General features: G+C 28.7%; 1 protein-coding gene and 2 non-coding genes across 4 annotated transcripts in view; 1 reads left to right on the top strand and 2 right to left on the bottom strand.

Annotated features, from left to right (window-relative positions):
* Positions 1-25412, bottom strand: part of loh (thrombospondin type 1 domain containing lonely heart) — a 263706-nt gene that overhangs the window by 145127 nt on the left and 93167 nt on the right. The gene's annotated exons all lie outside the window — the stretch shown is intronic.
* Positions 22066-22137, bottom strand: TRNAP-AGG (transfer RNA proline (anticodon AGG)). The gene has a single exon. It is a non-coding gene; the product is annotated as a tRNA-Pro (tRNA).
* Positions 22258-22329, top strand: TRNAP-UGG (transfer RNA proline (anticodon UGG)). Its single transcript has one exon. It is a non-coding gene; the product is annotated as a tRNA-Pro (tRNA).

Genomic DNA, 25412 nt, shown 5'->3' with positions numbered 1-25412 from the left:
TTCTGGGTATTAAATAAGTCACACTCGGAAAAAATATATTTATTTTTAGAATCAAAACCAAGGACGCTCTAGATTTTTTCAAAAAGGCTATGCACAACATGAGGCACAATAATAATGTATTTTATTTTGCGCTTTTTGATATCCAATGTTATTTATACAAAGGCCTAACAGCGTAACCGCAGTTTTGTCATGACGTCATCAGCGTAAGGCAAGCGTTTTGTGTTGTGTGTTTTACACAGTAATGCTTCGTATATTTTAGTATTTTTTTATAGGCACTTATATATTTTATTTTACTGTCATGAAGAGCTACTTTATATACTGAAATGTATAATATTATATTTTACTACGTGGCTATTTTAATTTATATAGTTGAACATTTATATAAATTAATTACACTTGTTCAAGGTTTTTTTATGCATACAATTTGTAGGTCTATTATACTCATATTATATGTTATATTTTTTCTTAAAATAATTTATGTATTTTATACTAGCCATTTTTTTGTAGCAATATTCATAATTTCTTTTTAACATTATAGTAAAGATCAAGGAATGGGCTAATTTATTTCAGTCAAATTTACTATTTATTTATACTTGAGGTTAAACTTATTGTCTATTTCTTACATATGTATATTTTTAATCATACTACGCAATTAAAAGAAAATGGAAATATTTTAAAAATCACTCTAAATTTTGCAGCTTGAAGCGGAAAAGGTTGCTGACTAATGTCCTAAAGCTTTTCAACGTTACTGTCCTTTAAAAAAATCGCCTGCTTATACCCAATATTATTCAATACAATGGTTTCTGAAGACCACTGGCTTAAGTGGAAGTGATACCGAATTTTATTTTATTGCTTTGTATAGAAAATGCTTTTATTTTTTATTGCAAGTCCTACATAATTTTACCATAACTTATTTGCTATTTTTATTTTTATAACACTTTACACTCGCATTTCCATTTCACAATTGTGTATGTTTAAACTAATTTGATTCGGTCTATTGATCACTATTATGAACAGTGCGACAAAACGTCATCGGGCGGTCTAGGGAATTTTGGGGCTCTCCCAGTGCGGAATGATTTGAAGTTTCACACAATGTAAGCGATGGTTCCGCACCACTGGCTACACCTAGTTGCATCATCAGGTCGTAAAAGTGACACACAATCGGCGGAAGCAGTAACGAACGGATCTTCCGAAAAGATCCGAGAATTGCGCATCGGGAACATCGATATCCATGTGAAAAAAACATTGATATACAAAGTATTATATTATTTAAAATTGCCATGTCTCTATAAAGCTCAAGTGTCTATGCAGCGTTTGTTGCTGCTCAACTTCCGGACCTTTTATCTCCCATAATATCACCCCTAAATTTTACTGTCGTTATAATGTTATTCCCTATCAACTAATAACTTATAAATCAGGGTCATATATTATACTAAAAAATATATTTTATACTTTTCAACTATATTAAAAGACAAATTATTAATAATCGATTATTACATAATATTTTTCGACCTTCTATTCACGACTTCTTCAACATTTCATTTCAATGTAATTTCTCCCTTTCCATATTTTCAATAATAAACGCATTGACATTTTAGAGAAATATGTAAAAAATCCAATAACAAACTATTCATGTGTAAATAATTTTTTCATGGCATTAAAAATATTTTTATTTCCTGCTCATGTATACGATTAAAGGACAAGAAAACACGTATTTACAATATATATAAATAAACATAGATAAAATCTGTTTTTAGTGGCGCCAGTCGAATGCCTATAATAATGGATCATCGTTAATCAAATTTCGCCGATGCGTCAATGGGATACACCACCGATCGATTGATAGCAAATGATCAAATCGATCCATGGATCAATGTCGAAGGTTGGCCCGTCCAATGGAGCGCGAATCCGTCCCTCTGCAAGATGGCATCATCGCGATATTTAATCTGACGGTGATGTCATGTACCAATCCTGGATTATGCTCTTTGGCAATTAAATTTATGCTATTGTTATATATCGTTTCAATTGAAATCACCAAACGGCAGCGTTGAACGATTTATCTGGGCAATTTTGCTGGAAGCAAATTATCCTTTCGATGAGCTTTTTGAGTCACACTATGTTTCAAAAACTAGAAATATCACATATTTATTTTGTACATATATAATTAAATATCGGATATTTACGAGACGTGTTTAAACTGTCTTACTGTTTGATGATACACGCAATTAAAGGAATTGGCGGCAACTAGAAGAAGGCTCCTTTGTAGATTATCCTCTAAATAGAGCTACAATGAACGAATAAAACTATTATGTACAACGGAGATAAACTTTGGTTAAGAAGCTACGATAAAAGCTGCACACTTGATCTTTACTGCAGTTTAATAATTAATGTAAGACCGCAAACCGCTCTCCTAACAAGTGGAGTTCTGGAAGAACTGCAGTGGGAATTAATAATACATTTGCATTTGGGATTTCCAACTATTCATAAAATAAAACAACAATACAATAAGAGGCAAAGATTCTTAGTTTCTGAATTAAATAAAAATAATGATAATTGAGTGTATAAAAAGTACTGCATTAAGTTTCTTTGATGAGAGTTAAAAAAAAATTTTCTCGTTGAAAAAAATGCATAGACAGTAATGGAGTTTACGTCTTCAAAATATTAAAAATTAAAAAAAGGTTTAGGCAGATTATTATAAATTAAAAATTCATTACAAAATGCATGGTAAAAAAAAAAAATAAATAGCTACGTAGCTTACGTAGATTAATTACAAGTACATTTATGAAAAAAGTTATGTTTAATTAATCATGTTTAAGTAATGTAATTTAAAAAAAGGTCTTCAACCCTAATATTAAGTATGTTTTCAATTAAAAACATAAACAAAAATATTAAGAAAAAAATACTCACTTTGCTAATAAAATTACTATTTCAATTATGTGTCAATAGCAATATAAATACTAGCTATTTTAACCCTTTCACCGCGGCTGAAATTTTTGCGCGTCATTTTAATTTTTTTTTAAATGTGAGGGAGCAGATACTTCTACCATAAAGTATTTAAATATTATTTCAATAAATTAAAGTGTATTTCAACCTTAAATTACACAAAAAAAAAAATATTACAAAGCTCAAGGGTTCATGATACTTTTGGGTGCTCAATGCATACTGTCAATTTTCTTAATGACTTCTATAGGTATCATCCGCGGTTAAAGGGTTAATTTCTTAACAAAAAAGTTAACGATTACAGAATATTAAATCTAAATAAACCGATTCCCGATCCTTAAATATAAAGTAACGAATTAAAATAATTAAAATGTTTACCTAAATGTTACAACTAGATACCGGTAATACCGGTATTACAAAATAAAATTTTGATAGTACCGAATTTTTTTCCATTTCACTTTTTTTAAATCCGTATATTTTATTTGCGGATGAAAATATAAACATTTTAACCCTTTTACCGCGGCTGATATTTTTGCGCGCCATTTTGATTTTTTTTTAAATGTGAGGGAGCACATACTTTCACCATAAGGTATTTAAATATTATTTCAATAAATTAAAGTGTATTTCAACTTTATATTATACCAAAAAAAAAAAATATTACAAGGCTCAAGGGTTCATGATACTTTAAGGTGCTCAATGCATACTGTCGATTTTCTTAATGATTTCTATAGGTGTCATCCGCGGTTAAGGGGTTAATTTCTTAACAAAAAAGTTAACGGTTAAAGAATATTAAATCTAAATAAACCGATTCACGATCTTTAAATATAAAGTAACGAATTAAAATAATTAAAATCTTTACCTATATGTTACAACTAGATACCAGTAATACCGGTATTACAAAATGAAATTCTGATAGTACCGAATTTTTTTCCATTTCACTTTTTTTAAATCCGTATATTTTATTTACGGATGAAAATATAAGAATATTTACAATAAATGAAATTAAAAAAATATTATATAAATATAATGTTTTTTATTTCTTATTTCTTCAGTTATATATGTAAATATATAACTATCTGGGGATCTCAAAACAGTGAAAGATCGATCGCCGTACATGTACGGCGATACCGACGATCATTGTAAGGGATTAACTTAAGTAGTGTTATCGGCGTAGGATGTCAAAGTAGAATAATATTATGCAGTATTTTACTTTTTTTAATTTACGTTTAAGTATATTAAAGATAAATAGTAAATGTGCAATAATTAAAATATTTTTGTAAAAATAAATTACCTCTCAAGCACATTAAATGTTTTATATAACAATCATCAATCACATAAATTCACTTTTAAAATAAAATATGTCGCATTTTGAGCAAACAGGTTTATAATTTTCTACGCATTTTTTTTAAAAGGTAATTATGGATAATCGTAGCTGACTAAGAATAATGAGTAATATAGGAATATACTTTATTCAAATAATTTGGCAATGTAGTGGTCTAACTTCTGGTATAAACATTTAAGAGGTGATCCTTCAAACGATGTAGTGGTATATTTATTGTTTCAAAAAAAAAATAAAAAAAAATATTGAACACCCGTATTTAAAAAAATATTTTTTATGACAATGTAATAAATTAACGTAATAAAGTAAAGAAATAAATGAGCCTAAAAGGTTTTTGTTAACGGTTGTCCTAATGATTTTTAGTAATACTCGTTAACAACACAATAAAGGATCAGCGTATAAAGTATTTTTAAAAGTACTTGAATGTAAGGAAGATTGTTTAAAAGCTTTCTAGTGTTTGAAACTTAAAATATGCATAGATATAAAATAATATTAGAATATATTTTATTTAAATAATTTAGGAGTGTAAGTAGTCTGGCCCCTGGTATAAAAATTTAATAAAAGCGGTCCATTAATAATGTTTTTCTATATTTAACGCCAGTATTTTTAAAACTATTTTTTCTGACAATGTAATAAATTAATCAAGTAAAGAAATAAATGAGACAAAAAGTTGTAAAAGTACTCGTAAACAACACAATAAAGGATCGGCGTATAAAGTATTTTTAAAAGTACTTGAATGTAAGGAAGATTGTTTAAAAGCTTTTTAGTGTTTGAAACATAAAATATGCATAGATATAAAATAATATTGGAATATATTTTATTTAAATAATTTGGCAGTGTTAATAGTCTGCGCCCTGGTATAAAAATTTAATAAAAGCTGTCCATTAAAAATGTTTTTCTATATTTAACGCCCGTATTTTAAAAACTATTTTTTTCGACCATGTAATAAATTAATGAAAGAAAATAAATAAACGAGACAAAAAGTTGTATTAGTACACGTAAACAATACAATAAAGGATCAGCGTATAAAGTATTTTTAGAAGTACTTGAATGTAAGGAAGATTGTCAAAAAGCTTCCAATTTTTTAAAGCACGAAATATGCATCGATTTTATGATCATAAATGTCGGTTATTTTGAATTGATTGTTAATTATATTCCCCCCCCCCGCTCAAAAAAAAACGAAAACGACATTTTTATTTAATATTTTCGATTACAATGATATTTCAACGAGCAATAATTTCTTATGCGTTTTTTTAGAATTATTATCATTTTCTTTTTATATGTCTTTTGGACCGAATTTTTGTAATAAAAACATTTCTAAACTGCACATATTATACCTTTCTATAATAAAATACGGTATATAAAGCAACGAACTTTTTTTCTATTTTTTAAATGCTCGAAAGAAGCATTTAAAAAATAGAAAAGAAGTTCGCTAAGCTCAGTTAATAATAGGCAGATTTATACCTATATGTCAAAAGACATTATTATCCTCTTAAAAATACAGATTGCGTTTCTTTATATATTAGAAAAAAAAGGTAATATAATATGTATTTATTTAATTTAACCAGATATTTCTTGTTATTATCATGAAACATTTTTAAACCTAATTTTTTTGTCCGACAAAACTACAAATTTTAGTAAATAAATTAATCCAAAGAACGGATGTTCCCTATTTTAAAAATATATTTATAATTACAGAATATTTTTGTAAATAAAATACAACTTTTAGATACACATATCTTAAGTTTATAATTATTTCTTAAATGCATTAAATAAACGTACGAATCACTGTATCATAAGAAATATACAAAACGCGTTTATCAATAACATTATCGAAAAGAAATTTCATTATTATATTGGGAAATATGATAAAGTGAAATTTTTAACGCTTATTCTTACATCAAATTGATTTTTTATGACACCGGACCACTCAGTATAATCCACTCGAAATGAGTCGTATAATCGAATTCCTAATACGATTGACCTTTTTTAATAACTGAATCTTAAAAGCTCGTTTTTCAATCCATTATCGATATTCCCAAATTCTGAATTAATTATTTTTTTAAACTCCTTATTATCTAACTGATACTTCCTGGTGCAATATAATCAAAAGGGACTGGGCACTTACGTAAGGGCTTCGAAAGCAAATCAATTCTAAAACGGTTACCATTAAGTGCAGTTTTAATTGGATGCATCTCGATCTTCTGATCCGAGTGCTTTGAATCCAACCAAAAATGATTAAGATATACCCTCGGCTTTATTGTGTGTGAAACGTTTTATCGTGAACCATCACGCCATTTTCGCATATTTCACACATTTCCATCGTTCATATGATATAATGGAATGTAGAAAGTTTTATTAATGTTTATGGACTTGCATTAATTTAATAAAATTCTATTTTTTTTTTAAAATAACTAGTTTTTGTGTATGAATATGGATTAATGATCCACTTTAATTTTAACAATGATTAATGCGTCTAATCCTCGTCTGCTTCTTTAAATTTGAACTTTTAATTGCCTTGACTCTTTCTGATGCATTGCATAGTTAAAAATTCATATTTATAATGTTTATTCACCTAAATATATTAAACAATAAATAATATATTTAATATATGTATATAAAGTGCTGAATTTATCGCAATGAATCACATTTATTTAAGTAGAGACACTTTTAAAATAAACTGTACTAAAACTAATTGAAACTTCTGTAATCTATTTCTTATATAATTATAGTTATTACTAGCTCCTATTAAAATATACAATAGTGACGTTTTTCTTGAAACATGGTACTTAATATGCAATAGCGCCAGTCTGGCGGCAAAATTTATTCTACTTTATTCGTGCATGTTCTAATAATATGTCATTCTGTTACAAAAGGTATACAGTTCACTTAACGTCCCATATTCTAGAATTGAACCGTTAAAAATCGCTACACAGATCTCTATCTTTATTATTTAAAACCCGCATAGTACACGCTATTTACATGATAATAATAACCTTTTGTATATAAGATAGGGTGGTTCCCAAGTCTCAATTGTATAGTATATAAAAATATAAAGTCATTCGAAGCTTTGCCTCAAGTCACGTTTATGCGAATTAAATCTTCAGGTACCAGTGGAAGAATGCGGGTTTAATTAAACGCTCAAGTTAAATCCTCTGGAGTTAAAATGCAATTCAAGTGGTGACCGTACGATTCAATCTCGAGGGACACTTTAAAATTGTCGGAGAAAATATTGACACGTTGATTAGACCACTCGTTCGTGGGCGAGTGTTGTTGGAACAAAAATAAATATTTTATTTTATAACTAAAAAATATATATCTTACTTAATTTGACTGTCAGAATTAAGTTAATAATGACGATCTTATCTGAAATTCAAGTTAACAATCCGTGAACTATTTAATTAAGTACAATGGTAATTATGCATGTAAATTAATCGGTTTGAATTTATGTCTCATTTTACGTATTGAAGTTAAAATATGGCTTTGGGGGAAAATTACGAGTTAAATTTGTATGTAAATCCTTTATCATAATATACATACATATGTACGTTAAAACAAAATTTAATTTTGTATCGGATTACACTGCGTTTTATCCGGAAAAGCCCTCATGTGTGCATATGTGATATAAATTAATTAGTCTGACCGCAGCTTAGCGGTTATATTTTATATTGTCAAACAGTAAACAACCAGATAAAATATTTTGTTGGCATATGTTATTAATTTTGTAGTATAATTTATTATTTTTTGCTGAATGTATTTTATGTATAGGTTAAAGTGGTTTAAATATTCATAATATACGTAAAATGTTCGCAAATTAATCTATAGTTAAATACAAGAGTTATAGATGCAAATACTAAGTTATAAAATATTATTACTTATATATACAAAAATTAAATTTAAGAAATCTCTAAGCAACATTTAGCATAACAAAACATTAATGAAATTGACATAAATAAACACCCAATAATTAAACAATTGTTACGAAGACGCACAAAACTCTTTCTTTATAAGCTTATTGATAAAACTTAAAACATACTAATGACATTAACTTAAAAGAAAGCAATGAAAGAATCTTGTTAAAATATAAAGTTGTATCTCACAAAAAAAGAACGTCTGTAGTGCCTGTAAATAATAATCAAAGTTCTTGCGCAACTATCTATTCCAATCAATACTAATCTTTTAATCATATTTATACCTACACCTTTTTACACATTTTTAATAATTTAAAATCAGTTTGGTACATTTTTTATTTACCATTTTTCAAATTTACTGTTTCATACTAAAGGTTTAGTATCTCTAAATATTTAAAAAAAACAGTGATAATTTTTTTCCAGAGAAATGAAGTATAGGATAAGGTTGTTTTTACAATGCATTATAGTATTTGGTTTATAAAAAAACAGTAAGAATAATATTTTTATTTAAAAGTAAGATTTGAGAAAATAAACTAGATCTTTAAATAAAATAACCGTTTATTTATTGGTAAAAATTGAATATAATATTTTTACTTGATAAAAATTCTACTATCGTAAATTTTAGGACCCAATTAATTTTTAAATATAGGAAAGATGTGCACCGACACATATTTAACAAAAAAAACACTCAGGTATCAGCAACCAAAGCACAACTGGCTGTTAAAACTAAAATTTTTAAAACCGACCTTTATTCCGGGATAACCTAAAAGCAGCACTACACTCTCTGGAAGTCCGAAGTTACAAATGAAGTCGGCCGAGACCTACGACTTCGAGTAAGCGACTACACTGCAGCAAATTTCATATGCCGTCCGGACGGCAGCCGTGAATGACGCCCGGACGGCGGTTTCTGTCACGTACAACTGGCATATTTGCGCGCGATCGAAAAATGTACTAAATAATCGCAATTTTTAAATTGTCATATTATTAAAATTACGCTACTGATAATTATAAAAGTTTGTGTGGGCACTCACCAATACAATATCAGTGAAAACTTTTCGGTCGTAAATATTCAATTTACGCAAAATCTTTGTCGGCTTTTGCAAAATGCCATACAGCATAAAAATAATACTTCAGAATACGAACACCACATCTGTGAATATCCTAGAATTTGTCGCCATCGATTATAAATTAGAATTCGTTATAGTGGAACATTTATATAAACCGATCTAGGAAAATACATAAGGATATTCGAAACGATTTTTTTTTAACAAAATCAAGTAGCACTAAATATTTTTTAATTATTTAGTTTTATATGAAAAAAAAAAATAATTACGATATCTGTTAGAAGAATATACTATCAAAAATATAATTAATCCCTTTTGGTGCCCTAAAATATTCAAAGATGTCAGTAAGAGTCTGTTGAAGTCCCCGATAAGCATGTGGTATTATAAATTGACCACGTGACCACGATGCAGCGCTCGACATGCGTGTTAACCATAGGACACCTACGCACATACTGAAATTAAAGCGAGTTACTCGTTCTATCTCAGTTTGCGAAACACCGTATCATTATCTCTCTCACTCTCGTCACTTTACATGCGAGAGAGCGAAAGAGGAAGTATCTCACTGCTCGCGCTCGAAAGAGCAGCTCCGACTTCGGGTCCTTTGACTTCGGTCCGTTTGCCGACAATGTTCGGAAGTGCTCGAAGCTGGCCAAGTCGACTGAATTGGCCAACCTTGACCAACTTTCAGAAAGTGTAGTGCAGGCATAATAATAACTCCCGACAAAACTTTTAATTTATAGGACTATTAAAATCTTAGTTGTATCAAAATGTTGTACTTAATATGTTTAGACATATTTGAATAAAACTAACCTAAGATCTTTATTGGAGAAAATATAAACGTCACTGTTAAAACCAGCATATAATAAATTATGATAATAACAACACATACATATTAAAACTATTTGTATAGCACAAAAAAACGAATATTTTTTTATTATATGATATTAACATACGTCATTTTTTTATTTTTTTTATTTTAACGCTATTTTAGAAGTGAAAATTATTTATATATAGTTATCATAATACATTAATATTTCTACTAGTAGTCTTAAATTACATTCGACTGTAAAATCCTAATCCTTAAAATTATTTCACGCAGCTGTTTACTTATTAAATGTCTGGTGTTTGCTAACTAACGGTGATAATCTAATTCACTAATTGAAATTTACCTTAAAAGTTATTGCACTATTCCTCATTAAAATGTATATAAAGACATTTAAACTATACTCCGTTCCTATTTTTATATTTGACTGATTCCCTTTTCCTGAATAAATTTGATTAACGTTTATTATATCAATATTTTATTGATTTTCCAATTAACGGGTGGTTTTTTTATATGTGCATATTTGAAAATACCGTATCTTTTGACTGATCAAAGTTTCAAAATGTTTTCTATTGTTTTTTCCTGCTTTTTAAAATATGTTAAAACGCAATAAATGAGATATATCACACCATTGGTCATGACCAGATTTTAAACCTAAAAATTATTATGAACTTTTATATTTTACGTATTTCATTTTAGAAATGGCTTTAAAATAAATTTATTTACTGATCAATATACTTGCACGATAATAGGGTTAAAAAGTTTTTAAGAAAGTATTTTCATTATACGCATATATAGCACTAAAGCTTTTACATAAATACTTTTACATACTTGTATTTTAATGTATGTTAATAAAATCTAATAATATAATAAAATTATTATAATAATTTTATTTCTTATAAAAAATATATGACAAAGGTATAACCTATTGTTTACCATTAAATATTGACGAAAAAAGAGTACTTTACTATCCGTGATTTCTGAATCAAGTATATACGGCTTTTAACTAATAAATCTTCCTACAAATCAAAAATACTTTTATCAATCAATAATTGAAAGGGTGTATATATATTTTTTATACAGGAATATTTACAAAAAAATCTTTATTGAGAGTTATTTCTGAATTAACTTTTTAATCATTATCGCCGTACATATACGGCGATCAATCTTTCACTGTTTTGAAGTACCCTAAGTATCTTATATATATACTACATATATAACTGAAGAAATAATAAATAAAAAACATTTTATTCATATAATATTTTTTAAAGTTAATTTTGTGGAAATATTAATAAATTCGAGAGTAAAAAATAAGTTACCATAACAACTAATACTTCATAATAATAAAAAAAATAATAAAAAGCCTCTGAATTGCAATAAAAAAATTACACAAGAGCCGAGTGATATATTAGAAATATATTAAATAATTTAACGAAATTTTGTAGTAGAAATGTTTGAAAATAATTTTTTAAAGCCTAATAATACAAACAAATAGTAAAATAAATCAAAGCAAGAAAACGTTGAGAATCGCTAAATTATATCTATACTTTTCTATAAATGCAATAAAAAATAATAATAAATAAATAGTAAGAGACATAATTACAATTCAATATTTCGGTAGTAATGCACTTGTGTTTAGATATATTACAGTAGGGATTCTGTTATTAAAGTATATAAAAATATAATAATAACATTCATAAAAAAAAAATAGCGAATGACTAGGTGGTAATAAACTTAAGTACAGTAAATAAGGAAGTCATTTTAATTATTCAGTATCAAGACGAAGGATATTATGCGATTTAGGCACAAGGCACATAAATCGTTAATTTCTGAGTATATCACAATACAAAGCAAATCATCTAAAAGGATTTCCTGCTTATATTTTTATTAATGCTAATGTTAACTATTGGACAATGTAGCAAATTAATCAGCATTGCTCATTTTATATACAATTATAAAAACAATATTAGATTGCTATTTTTATAAGCTTGTAGAATGCAGAATGAATAAAAATAATTGATAAATTACTCATCGTTACACGTGTAGGCGCAAATTTCACATAAATATGATTAAGATATGATGATTTTTGATTAAGTCATTATAAAAGCGTCAAATTCTCAAACCTCTATCTATTTTACAATTTGTATTACATCTTTAAAAAATTCCGTAATCGGATATCGGTCGCATTTCAGATATGTGTGGCGTGATGATGTCTCATATATCACGGCACAGCATGACTCATACCTTGACAATCGGAAGACACCACAGAACCACATGAAAAAATATAATCAATACTATATTTCATAAATATGTATTAATATCTATAAATAATAGATCTATGTGAATATTTGTTTGATTAACGGTTGGGTAGAGGCGTGACGATTTCTACAATAAATAATAAAAAAAACCCATGGTTATTATTATATCATAATATTTATTAACGATATGTCCACATATGGAAAAGCGTGGTTGTGTATTAATTAAAGTCATAAATATTTAATAAAAAATAATTGTGAGTAACTATATTTTTAGATTATTTAGAATCATTTTTTCCACTCATCAAACTTATTGAGATGTCATCATTATTGATGCTGCCATCGTCGTAACAGTGACAATCATTTCTTTATTGGCATCGTTAAAGAGTATTTAACGCAATTTGGGTGTAATAATCTCATGCGTTATTTATATTGTACACACAGTATTTTTTGTGCTTCAAATGCCTGGAGTGCATCGAGTTTTTTGATGTTATTCGATATAACATTTTTAGATGTTAACAGTTCTAATTTATGTCTGTTTAATTGTCATTGAATAACGTGCGTATAAGTCGTTATCTCGAGGAGATAATATACTGTAGGAAGGAAAAGCGTTTTGATCACTTTCAAGTGGTTAAACATGAATGATGACCAATTTGGATTTTATCATGTAATTATAATTTTAACATCTCAATCTAAAACTTTTGTATCAATCAAATAATAACTATAGTAATTAAATATTAAATATTTTGGTTAAGCTATTATGATTATAATATGTACATTAAATACTGGCTTATAATAATGTGTTATTTTGATACAATATAACAACTAAGAAAGATAGCATTAGTATTTATAATTTAGTTGTTATATATTTATTATTATTTATATTGCATTAATAGTCAATTATATAAAAAATGAGTTAGTGTCTTTTATTAATTTATTTTAACACTTTTTTTAATACTGAATTTAGCTAATTTTATATATATATTTTTCGGCTTTTGTGAATTTTTTTATATCAATTCAGAGGCTCTCAATATTTTTTTTATAAAATTAATATAACATATTTTTTGCTATGTTAATTTACGCACTTTTTAACTTATGTGTATTATTTTCTATAAAAATCGTTTACATTGAATCAAATAAAAAAATATTATAATAGATAAATATAATGTTTTTTATTTATTATTTCTTTAGTTATATGTATTTGTAAATATGTAACTATCTGGGGTACCACAAAACAGTGAAATATTGATCGCCGTACATGTACGGCCATACCGCTGAAAGGGTTTGTATATAATTTCACTTCCTAGAGATTCTCTACAACGTGTGAAGAATATATTTAAACATATTTTACTAAAAAATGATAAAATCTTAATTAAGCGATTTGTCCAAATAGTAGGGAAATATCAATTTATATTTATTTTATTTTTATTTTTTTAAATTTTTTTTAGATTAAATTAAGACCATCGTGGCCTAACAGGTTACCCCAATGCGCCACATATAAATTTATAAAACAAAACAAAAAAGTGTATATATATATATATATACATAAATAGAACAATACTTAAACATAGATAAAAATTATAAAATATCAAAATTAAATGATACAAACTGGATCAGCTCGTAGCTAACATTAAACAGGTCAATATGTAATGCCAGCGTATTTAGGAGCCGGATGGCCACAGCAATAGGCGAGTCGGAAAGTGCGGATGTCCTAGCCCTAACGGCAATCAAAAGAGGTCGCGATCGTGATTCTCGAAAATGTTCCGGAACCTGAAACTGGAATTCCTCGAGAATAGCTGGATTGTCGACAGCACATTTAGTAATTTGAAAAAATGCTTAGCGACATACAATTTTCTGCGAGAGCTCAGCGAATCGTATCCCAACGCTCCTAAAAGAAAGGCGCTGGGATATAAGTACGGATAATAACCAAATGTCCTTTTGTAAAGGTATCTTAAATACCTTTTTTGAATTTTTTCCACTAAAAGGGAATATTTGGCTATTCGGGGATTCTAAATTATAGATTCCGATTCAAGAATACTACGAACTAAGGTGTCATAGAGGATGCGAATAACTGACGGATCGTCAAAGTGAAAGGCATTCCTCATAACAAAGCCGAGCATCTTGGAAGATTTATCACAGACGTCGTGTATGTGTAGAGAGAACCTCCATTTGCTCTCGAAAGTGATTCCGTGATCTTTAGTGGAAGTTTCACTGGTCAAAATGTTACCACCAAGATGGTAGAAATAAGCTGATGGCGCAGATGACACAGTATGGCAATTTCCGACACTAAAGGGCAGACGGTTAACGGAAGCCCATCTCCACAGAGAGGCTAAATCACTTTGAAGAGAGAAGGAGTCCACAACAGATCGAATGCATTTATATAATTTTAAATCATCTGCGTACAGAAGAAAACTTGAATTTGTAATTGCTGTATTTATGTCAATAATAAATAACATAAAAAGCAGAGGTCCCAGATTGGAACCTCGAGGAACCCCCGAAGGGGTAAAATATTATTTTGACAATCCGCCACCATAGGTTACAAACAGTCTATGATTGCTTAAATAACTCGAGAATAACCGAGTTAAATTATCCGAGCATCCGAGGATTCACAATTTTTTTAATAATAACCTATTACAAACTTTGTCAAAGGCTTTCTCAAAATCTGTATAAACGACGTCTACTTGAATTCCCGCATCGAGAGAAGTTGTCACCGTTATGGTGAACGACAGAAGGTTAGTAACAGTGGAACGGGCAGGACAAAACCCGTGCTATATATATCTGATCAATCAATTTACAATTTCTAAAGAATCACTAAGTTTAAAAATCATTTTAAAAGTGTACGAATGAGTCAAATTGTTAACTATCAAAGGTATACCTAAAAAGGAATACATTAATGTAAAATAATAATACAAAAAATAACTTATTAAATAATACTTCAATTTTTCAACGCTTTTAAAATCTTGTCATTGTAAATTATATTTAAACTACAATCACATTTAATAAATTTTACAATTATTCAGAAAGCAGGGCACATTAATAAAAATATTTTTAGAGACTCAAATATACACTTTTTTTTAGAAATACGAGGTGTACGACGGACTAATTAAACGAAAGCGGATCAATGAAACGTTGTCTACTGAGTGTGATTTCTGAATAAAGTATAATACTTTTGCACAGCAAAAACATATAGCGATTTAAAACACACATTTCTGAGACTAGAGTATATAATTTAAACAAGTTTTATATGTATGTGTATCTCACGATATAAAGTTTAACATGCGTTTATTTTGTAAAAGAATAAGAGTAACGATACGAAGGTTTTCACAGTTTATATTTAAACTCAATACATTAACCTATAGTTGTATCACAGACGTATAAAAGAGAGTTAGGTTTAGTTGTCAGTTAACTTTTTATTCTGATTAGAAACCCTTTTATTACGATTACTTCTGGTTTAAATTACATGCATTGACTAGTTAATCTAAAATGAAAAGTAAAATATTATTTTTTAATATTTACTTTAAGAGACAAATCAATTTATATTATTAAATTGTATATATGGAAAATATTAATAAAATTAATACTTTAACTTATGATAGTTTCTTGTCTGTCAATTTATCAAAATTGTCCAGATTTATACGTCCAAATTGTTAGGATCGTTTCGCGTCGTTTGGCGAATTGACACGACATACCGGGCATAGGTCAGCATATTCAACTCAATTCAACTTTTCATCGGTGCTAATTATTATTTATTTTATTTTAAGTGTCCCATGTCCCGAATAGTAAAAGCATCTACGATTGGCATTCGATTGCACAACGTTAAAAATACATATGCATCTAACAAAAAAAAAATATAACATACATATGCATCGACTTCTAATACGAAACACAAAGTCATCTTGTAGCTTTATTTTTCGGTCATAATTCAACATGTCGAACCGATTCATGCATAACGCAGAATGTAGATTAGATCATGACTATTAAACGTATTGTGGTAATGAACATAGTTAACCATAAGGGCTTGTAACGAATCGCTCAAACTTTAGACACACTTCGATAAATTAACATCGATGAGTTACCATCGGAAATTTCACGGTTAAAAGTTAGAATCAACTTTTCAATAAGCAAGCGAGTGGCTGGGAAACACGGTTAAAATTCTAGTTAATTATACATGGCTCTAATCCAACAATTAATCCTTCCTATTCCACTCATTATACAAACGCGTATCAGAAATGAGTTTTAAATTTAAACATATACACCCACATTAATTCGTACTTAACCGCTCGACTACTTGATTGAGTTTAACAAAATTTTAATTAAGCCATAAATTTGATCCAATAACTTTTTGATAAACGATATCTATTACGTATTTCTAAAGCTTCTTGACTCACTCGTGCTGTATGAATTATATTGTATAATAATAATATTATTTATTATGTCTTTGGTTATATGAAGTAAGAACGTACGGCTTCCGTAAACCATGGCGGTTGTACGTGATCGTTTGATTGAACCGGCATTTTAACTGTGATTTGAATTTTAATAACCTAACGTGTTTTATGGCGTGGCGCTTTCGTTTAAATATTCCGTATCCGTTAGTATAACAATGTGCTGTAGAATGATAGTGATGACTAATGTAAACGTTTAAAGTACGATGAGCTAATAATACTTGTCTTTTATATTTAATTTTTATTTTAACGTTTAACTATTTAACCCATTGAATTGCGTGAACAAAAAAGTAAAAGTCCTTTTTATATAGCATTTATATTTTATTCTCAATAAAAATATTTAACCGTTTATTTTTAAATTAAAATATTAGCTAAAAAAAATTAAAACCAGCTTTCGTTTATGATTTTTATTATTTTTGTTGCTTTATGCTTTATGACTTTTTTAATGTAAAAATGTCATAAACCATAAAGTAAAAACAAGCAACATATGTTGAAATTTGAAACGCCTTTTTTCTGAAACATGGACTGGCAAAAGAAAGCACTAGACCGTACACGTGCGACTCAATGGGTCATAAGTTTTATGTATTTTCTTTATTTATTGCAACGAAAACAAACATTAAGAAGCGATTCATAGAAACGACACATTCAAGTTGTTCTGTTTCTTGTTTCTTTGTGCAATAAAATCGTGCCGTCACCACCGCAGTGGAAGCGCTCAGAACTTTTTATAATAATATTACGACTTACAATATTCGAGAATCGATTGAAACACATCTAAACCGAATTTTGACCAATAGGAGAGCGCAAAAACAATTATCACTTCTCAGAAGTCAAAAATTCACGCCAAAAGCACGCCAAAAAAAATATTGGTTGTGCTGATTTTTATAATTATTCTGAATTAACATGATATAAAAAAATAGTAGCGAGTGAAATATATATCAGACAGTTCTATACTAAAACCATTGATGAAGATTGCTTATGAAAGTATCAAAATTGAAAACATTTTTCTTTTGTATCAAATCACACCCAGGGCTACTATGGGCCTCATAACAAAAATGTCTTTTTATATATATTTGAGCATCACAATATAATTTATTGAATAAACAATAATAGGTACGAGTTAACCTTTTTTATGCTACAACAAAAATAAGATACCGTTGCGACATTAAAATGTATTAAAAATATCTAATTTTATAATTAGTCGTATTTTATTTATTGCTCAGTGTTGCCATAAAATCGTGCCATTGCGGAGAAAACTCTCGATTATCCAGCGTTTATATTAAGATTTTTTATAACAATATTACGAGTGAGAATCAAATAAAGTACACCTAAACCGAATTTTGACCAATAGGAGGGCGCAAAAACAATCATCCCTTCTCAGACGTCAAAAATCCACGTCAAAAGCAATAAAATCGTGCCGTCGCCGTCGCAGTGGGAACGCTCGTTACCGAGCGTTCCCACTGCGACGGCGCCGACACGATTTTATTGCTTTTGACGTGAATTTTTGCCTTCTGAGAAGTGATAATTGTTTTTGCGCCTTCCTATTGATAAAAATTCGGTTTGAATATACTTTGATTAGCCCTATTTTATCAGAAATACATTATTATATCGGTAAATATCATATTTTTAAAACAAAGTGCAGACAAACTATAGAGCAATATGCGAGATGTGACGTTTTTTCCCCTGATAAATGAGTTAGTTTGTATTTTGGATTCGACCTAATAAAAAACAATAATTAGTTTTAAAATTTTCATTAGGATTAAGTTTGGGTTTAAACAGCAAATAGACGTTTCACAACTGTCAAATTGAGTTGCATAGACAATTTAGAAAAGAGTTGAGTTTTACTAGCGCCCATCAGTTATATAATATCTTCGCTAATAGAAATATATGTCTAAGTAAAAATGTATTTAGACTTCACTAGTGAAAATATAACTTCACTGAAAAATATACATTTATTTAATTTAAATTAAATAATTTAAAATTTTCACTGTTAGAAATCTATATCTACAGGTGAAAATGTATTTCGATATGATTTCACTGAAGTGCCATATTTTATGGCCCCCAAATACAAATCCCCCCCCCCCTCCAATGACAAGTTGTTTTAATTATATTTGCGGTGCACCCAAAAGTCATACATAAAATTTACTCACAGCAATATATGCGCAAATCGCAAAATATTTTTACGCCATAATATAATCAGAATATACAGTTCGTCCGACCATCGGTTACCGAGCGTTGAAGAACAATAGTAATGTGCGCAGGGTATTGTCAAGCGCGCATCTTTTCCAAACAATGAGTAATTATGGGTGATATCCGTGCAATATTTTAATTTATTATTTTTTTATTATTGTGTAGCACACTTTAGATATGTTGATCTATCTTTTCTTTTATTTAAATAGTGGTTAGGGTGACTATAAATTTAATAAATTGTGGTAAATAGTATTGTAACTAATTTATTAATAAAAATATTTATTAATCATGAATCTTTCGCAACGAGCTATTGTTGCTTATGGAGGGCATAGTATTATTTTATAATAATTAGTATGCAAACAAGAGCGAGGAGCTTTTAAAGTGTCCCGCGGTTATATTATAAATCAAACTATAATACAATGTATACAGTGTCGATAGATTTCAATTATGCCAACAATGGGACTGCTTGGCAATTATGACCCATAGTCATAGTGGCCGGTGACTTATGTGAAAATTACTGGTCACGTCCGTTTGATGAATTGTCAGGACGAGACCTGGAGAGCGTGATGGAATTAATTAAAGCATCAATAAAATGTCCGTGGCGAAAATCAATCAATCTACGTACAAGACACGTGTGGAAAGTAGTAGGTTAATTGTGGAATTTAAAAAAAAACTGACATTGTCTTTTATAGATTTGAAAGTTGATTGGTTATTAAAAAAATCATGACATAAATTATAAATATATAAAATCGTGAAATTTTATTTATTTATATTTTAGTACATAATCAAATTTAATAATAAATATTTATGTGCTGCTCGCAATATTGTTGTATTTTATAGAATTAGCATATTTTAATCATTATTCATGGATCTACATATGTGTTTTATGTGTGATTTTTTTAAATTAATGACATAGATACGATAAGTATTTAAAAATATGCAATGGAAAAAAATTAAAAATTATTATTATTGTTTATTTATTACTATTATTTTATTCTAAATATAATGTGCATTGGCTCTCTAAGAATTCCATATAATTTGATTATGTCACATAAACCGTGTGATACAAAACAGATATCCTCCGTATGTTATATACCGACATGTTAAAATTTTACGACTAATCAAAGCCAACAACTATCTAGTGGCATCTCACCGTATTTTTCGCTGCAATATGTATTATTTTTCAATACAAAGAGATGAAACTCTCAAAGGGATGCGGTCGGCGCCCTTTTGATGGCATTTTTGAAACTTGCCACATAAAAAATGACAATACGCTGCACAAAAATATGTATAGGCACTTTCCTGTTATTTTATATTTTGTGTTATGGTAAACTTGTCCAGATTGCATGACCCACAAATGGGTGGTAGTAGGTTTTGAGGGAAAGTCACTAGGGGAGGAAATCGCCTCTGGTTTCGGAGGAAGGAAGGATGCTGCGTATAAATCTCATTCTGCGTGTACCCACATAGGCCGAGATGCACGTAAATAATAGAAATATGAAGGAGAGTGGATGTGGGAAAAACACGATGATAAAAAAGGAGCTTTTGTGTGCTTAGATCACGTTCCGACCGTTTGCGTCTAGGCACAAAGGACCAAACGAAATATGAGATAGTAATCTTAATTTATTGTGGCGTTTAATTATTACAATCGGCGATCTTAATTGGTGTTTTTAATTTTATGGGTTTGAAATATGTTAAACGGTAATGATTATGTTAAGAATGTATTTATTTCGTTAGAATTCTAGTTAAATCAATATATATATATATATTTCGATATCACAATTTACTTTTGAAAATCAATTTTGATGAATCAAATGCAGATTTATTTGATTTATCAAAATTGAAACCTGAATAGTCTATTAGATTTTTCTACCAGAATAGTTACGGATTTTAAGAAATTCTTAAATGAAATAGAACTGGAGAAAGAAGCGTTTTCAGAAATGTATGAGCTTTGTTCCTTGATCTTCACTATTCCTGTCAGTACTTCAACAGTCAAATGCATATAAACATCAGTTTGCAATACTCAGAGTGAGCCAGACTTTTTACGCTTTTACTAATGTCAAAAGAAAAAGTTTTTCTTGAAAAATAAAAATCTAACAAATTTATTCGAAACAGTAATTAAGAAATTTCTTCAAAAAAGTGACCCTCGCATATAAATAAATGATTTAAAAAATTCAGGTAATTGGTTTCAATTTTTTCAATCATACCATCATCAGTTAATTTGAGTGTACTATTGATTCATGCTATGTTATAGGTTAATTAAAATTGTTATTGCTTTTTTAATAAAACATACTTATTACAATATTTTTTTACAATTTTTCTTTACGACTTTAGACTTTGTCTAGTAGTTAAAATTTATTAATGGGTATTGAATATCTGATTGACTTACTCAGTTGGTACAGATTCACCCCGTTGTAACGCATTAGACTTATGTCTTTCAGGTTACAAAAGAAGATTTAAAATAAATTAATGTATGATTGAAATAGAGAAATATAATATATAAAATATGAATGACATGTAAAATTAATCATATCTTATTTGCTGCCTGAATTTTTATGTATTTTTCATAACTAATCCACTATTTAAATTTTTTTCTGGATATTGCATTATTAAACAACCATTTTGATTAAATAAAACATCAAGATATATTCTCAAAAAAAGTTGAGAGCACATAAAATTTTGCGAATTTCAGCGTACGTGTATTTTACTTATACATAGGTTAAAACAAAAAAGTTATTACTGTTTAACTTGTATATTAAAGTAAATTTTGCCGTGAATTGTGGTAAGTCATAACATTTAATTAACGTTACTATAGTATATAGAACATGTAACAAATTTCTCGCGTGTGATATGAAAGTAGCAGACGCCTAATATTATATAATTTTATTTACAATTTATGTCTATGTATAATAATAACAGACTAATCTCTATTCTACACTGTGTATAAAAAAATATAACACTAAGACGTAGTCCATTCCCTAGTAAGCTTACTACATATATATATATATATATATTACAAAAATCGGCTATAAAATGCATAAATCATTATAAACATTTCCCTTTATCAATCCAGAAAAAAGATAGCATTAAAAAAAAAGAAAACATTAGGGCTCGTCCGGGATTTGAACCCGGGACCTCTCGCACCCTAAGCGAAAATCATACCCCTAGACCAACGAGCCGTGTATTGTGTATTGCAAATATTCTGATGAGAAATCGCGTTGTGAAATCGTCATCAAGTCACGATGAACGTGACCCAGAAAGCGATTCATAAATGAAAGTGCACGTTTTCGAGTATATGAGGCTCGTTGGTCTAGGGGTATGATTCTCGCTTTGGGTGCGAGAGGTCCCGGGTTCAAATCCCGGACGAGCCCGGAATTTATTTTTAATTTTTTCTATTGAAAAACATATTTTCGTAGATAACTAGTTCAGAATCTATGGCGACTGTTTGTCGAAAAAATATGTCACACTTTCGGGAGTTCCTTAAGGATTCAACCTGAGCCCTATGCTTTTCTTACTATTTATTGCTGACATAAATACGGCAGTAACATACAACACTAATTTTGTATCCTAATGCTTAAAATTGTTTAGATGCATTCATTTTGTTACGGATTCTTTCTCTTTACAGTGTAGAGAAAAAAATCGAATCTCAGTCACTTTAGATTCTCTATGGAGATGTCGTTCTATCAACCGTCTCTCCTTTAGTGCCAAAATATGCATTATTCTATCATTTTCAGAATCTGATCCACCATATTCTAATTTAGATTGTAGAGATATTTTAATTTAAAATATATCAGTAGGAACGTTGAGTCCAAAGAAACTATTATTTTTGCGGGAATATAGAGATTCTCTCTACACGTAAATTACGTCTGCAAAAAATCTGTTAAGATGCTTGGCTTTGTCTTGAGAAACACATTATACTTTAATGCTCTGACAATTGCAATATCTTGATTCATATCATTTTTGAATCAGAATCTTAATATTTGGAATTCTCATGATGAAAAAAGTTTAGAAAATATTCTTATGATACATTTTTATGAGAATCTTGGGTTATTATTCGTTATTGTAACACACTTATAATCATTATTGAGTCATTCATCTATGTTGACTAGTAAATGTTGATAAAAGTCGATACGAAATAATTCGATCATAAAACTTACATATCAAACAATATTTTCTGAATGTTAATCTGAAATCGCTGTCCCTTTTCTCACTACCTACTCTAAATGCAGCTGTGAATCTAGTGGTTTTTAACCACTAGTTGCTTAAAAATTGCTGCGATTGTTAACCAAATAAAAATATCCGTATAAATTTAATTTTAATAAAAAATCTAAAAATGGGAAATCATATTTTTATTATAATTTTATACAAAATTCCCGATTTTTTTTATTATGATTAAAGTTACTTGCTAGACCACGATGATTCTAATTTGATTTTAATAAATTATTACATGGTTCACAAATGTACGTTCGAGTGATCAGCAAAAAATTGTACAAATCATGGCATAGTGAAATGCTGCAAATTCAGAATAAAAAATATTTTTATTGAACAGAAAAAACACTATCATAGTCTTATAGAATTAAATTTACGACGTCTTATTGTATGATTAATATTGCATTTACATGAAAACGTTGACGCTTGTTTCATTTAGCCGGCAAACGAATCATTGGCAAAGCATCATTATTGAGTAATTAAGCTATGCCTTTATAATTTTATTTGACCAGTAAATGTTAAGATAAGTCAAAACGAAATGTTTTCCAATCCTAATTCGGTCAAAAAACTCATAACAAACAGTATTTTTAGAGTGTTAATCTAAAATCCCTGTCCCTTTTCTCACTACCTGCTGTAAATGCAGCTGTAAATGTATTAAGCCACTACTTACTTAAAAAATTGTAGCGATTGTAAACCGTTTAAAAATATTCGTATAAATTTAATTTTAATAAAATAGTATTATACGAGAATTCTCGAAAAATGAGAAATCATATTTTTTTGATAATTATATATAATATAAAAATTGTCAAAAAAAAAATTAATTATGATTGAAATTACTTGTTAGATTGCAAAGGTCCTTATTTGATTTATATAAATAAATTAATACATGGCTCACGAATATCTTCTATACGTTCAAGAAATCAGCAAAAAAGGTCTACATATCATCATCAAAATTGTAAGATACATTAAGATAAACAATAAATAAATGCTGTACCTAAAATAATTAAAATAAGTTTGCGACGACTGTGATAATATAATTTAATAGATACAATTATATCCGACAAATAAACATAGCTCAAAAAATAAATACTATATAAATAACTTCTTTGCAGAAGACATGGAAAACCATTTAATTTAGCTTAGAAGTACTCAGACGTGCACCAAAAATAGTTGAAACAAATAAAAAAACTCTTCAAATCGAGATTAAAAAATATTATTATATGATTAATATAGCTTGTATCATTTAGCGAACAAATCCTTGCCAAAGTTTTAATACTATAATCTTTCTTATGTCAATCATATTTGCATTTATAATTTTGGTTGACCAGTAAATGTTAAGATAAGTCAAAAATAAATGTTTTCCAATCCTAAGTGTTAATCTAAAATCCCTGTCCCTTTTCTCACTACCTGCTCTAAATGCAGCTGTGAATGTGTTTTCTCCACTACTTGCTTAAAAAATTGCAGCGATTGTAAACCATTTAAAAATATTTGTATAAATTTATTTTAATTAAAATGCATTATTTAAAAATTCTCGAAAAATGGGAAATCATATTTTTTATGATAATTATATATGAAAATTCTTAAAAAAAAATTAATAAATCATGGGGCATTCAAGTTATATTTTTGATTACGATGCTACTAATTTGATTTAGATGAATTAACTAATAAATAGCTCACGAATGTCTAATGAACCTTCGAGAGATCATAAATAAAATTGGACAAATCATGACGAAATAAGAACGACTGTCGATTATTTTACCGTAAGATACATTAGAACCAACAATTTCCAAAAACCAAAAATTTTTTACAAACTCACGGTGAACTTAAAATAATTCAAATCAGCTTGCGATTTCTGTGAATAATTTAATAAATATATATCTGACAAACAAATATAGCTCAAAAAGGGATGAAAAATAAATGTCATAAAAATAATTTCTTTGCAGAGCATAATGCCTGCACTACACTCTTTGGAAGCTCGCTCTCTCGCGTGTTAAGTGACGAGAGTGAGAGAAATAATAATATGGTTTTTCGCAAACTGAGATTGAACGAGTAACTCGGTTCAATTTCAGTATGCGCGTAGGCGTCCTATGGTCAACACGCATGTCGAGCGCTGCATCGTGGTCACGTGGTCAAGTTATAGTACCACATGCTTATCGGGGACTTCAACAGACTCTTACTGACATTTTTGAATATTTTAGGGCACCAAAAGGGATTAATTATGTTTTTGATATTATATTCTTTTAAC

This window comes from Plectrocnemia conspersa, unplaced genomic scaffold (genome assembly GCF_051122295.1).
Source record: "Plectrocnemia conspersa isolate PC_06_02 unplaced genomic scaffold, ASM5112229v1 ptg000010l, whole genome shotgun sequence".
Taxonomy (NCBI): domain Eukaryota; kingdom Metazoa; phylum Arthropoda; class Insecta; order Trichoptera; family Polycentropodidae; genus Plectrocnemia; species Plectrocnemia conspersa.
The sequence above is the reverse complement of the archived record's forward strand: the minus strand, read 5'-3'. Positions and strand labels throughout refer to the sequence as shown.